This window comes from Carassius gibelio, chromosome A20 (genome assembly GCF_023724105.1).
Source record: "Carassius gibelio isolate Cgi1373 ecotype wild population from Czech Republic chromosome A20, carGib1.2-hapl.c, whole genome shotgun sequence".
NCBI classification, from domain to species: domain Eukaryota; kingdom Metazoa; phylum Chordata; class Actinopteri; order Cypriniformes; family Cyprinidae; genus Carassius; species Carassius gibelio.
The window spans coordinates 19,420,905-19,421,196 of record NC_068390.1 but is presented as its reverse complement, the minus strand read 5'-3'; positions in this window follow the sequence as shown (position 1 = coordinate 19,421,196).

Sequence of the window (292 nt, the reverse complement as noted above, 5' to 3'; positions counted from 1 at the left end):
ACTACTATCTAATTCTGACTACTTGTGTTACCTGAAAGTGTAGTCTCTAATCTACAACACATTCCAGATAATGTGCCCAAATAAATAATGTTGTCTGCATGTCTTAACTACAATTTCTCAAACTGTATCTATATTTGGAAAACCGATCAACTGATATGGGCTCTCAGTGCCTGGAGTGACTTGTTTGAACATGTCCTCTCGCCTGTTGGCAGCTGTGATGGGGAGCACTGGCCCTTTAAGAGGCGATCCCATGCGCGGAATCTAGTGGGCAGGTCCCTGTCAGCGCTAGAGG